Below are 1,140 nucleotides of genomic sequence, written 5' to 3' on the forward strand. Positions count from 1 at the left end.
TCTCACGCGGTGGTTTGCGCACCTGCCCGGCCATCCATAAAATGAGGAGGGGGCACATTGAGAGCTTGGGGGATATTATATATACATTTTAGAAGGTTATGATCCCCGCAGTCATGGACTGTGTGGACCAGAACCTGTCAGCCAGCATTAGGATCGTCTGATTGGCTAGCCTGTACAGACTAGCCAATCAGAGCGATCACTGACCCGGGACTGCCCTCATTGGTCCCAGGCCGGTTATCTGAGATCCCTGGCTGTGTGTAACAGCCGGGGTCTCAGCGGAGACATGGTGACAGTTTAATGATATGACGTGTATACTCGTCATGGAGCGCTAAGAAGTTAAAGGGGAATCAGAGTGGGCGCACGCGGGGGGCAAGGAATAACCTGGGGGGCAATTGCCCCCCCTTGCCCACCTGTAGCGATGCCTATGATTATAAGGAATTATTTATATGTCTTATTTTCCCTTGTGCAGTGCAGTTATATGTAAAGCATTTTTTGCTTGTATTAGTGGGGAAAAGGGCTTATTAGCAGTTGTGTGGTGAAGTACGAAAATTACAGCCAATTTTGTTGTGTAATAGTCGCAAAAGAAAAAAAAAATTATCGTTCAGCAGTGCAGTTATATGTTCTAAAGCCCTTTTTGTCGTGTATTAGTGGCAAAAGTAAAATATATTTGCTGTTCAGCGGTCCAATTATATGTTCTAAAGCCTTCTGTGGTGTGTATAAGTGGAATAAAAGGGCCTATTTGCCGTTCAGTGGTGCAGTTATAAGTTCTAAAGCCCTTTTTGTCGTGTATTAGTGGCAAAAGTAAAATATATTTGCTGAGAAGCGGTTCAGTTATAAGTTCTAAAGCCCTTATAGTTGTGTATTAGTGGCAAAAGTTTAATATATTTGCTGTTCAGCTGTGCAGTTATATGGTCTAAGGCCCTTTTTGTCGTGTATTATTGGCAAAAGTAAAATATATTTGCCGTTCAGCAGTGCAGTTATATTTTCTTAAACCTTCTGTGGCGTGTAAAAAAAATTAGAGCCTATTTGCCATTCAGTGGTGCAGTTATATGTTCTAAAGCCCTTTTTTGTGTGTATTAGTAAGAAAAGAAAAGGGCTTATTAGCTGTTGTGTGGTGAAGTGAGAAAATTACTGACTTTT

Source organism: Bufo bufo, chromosome 4 (genome assembly GCF_905171765.1).
Source record: "Bufo bufo chromosome 4, aBufBuf1.1, whole genome shotgun sequence".
NCBI classification, from domain to species: domain Eukaryota; kingdom Metazoa; phylum Chordata; class Amphibia; order Anura; family Bufonidae; genus Bufo; species Bufo bufo.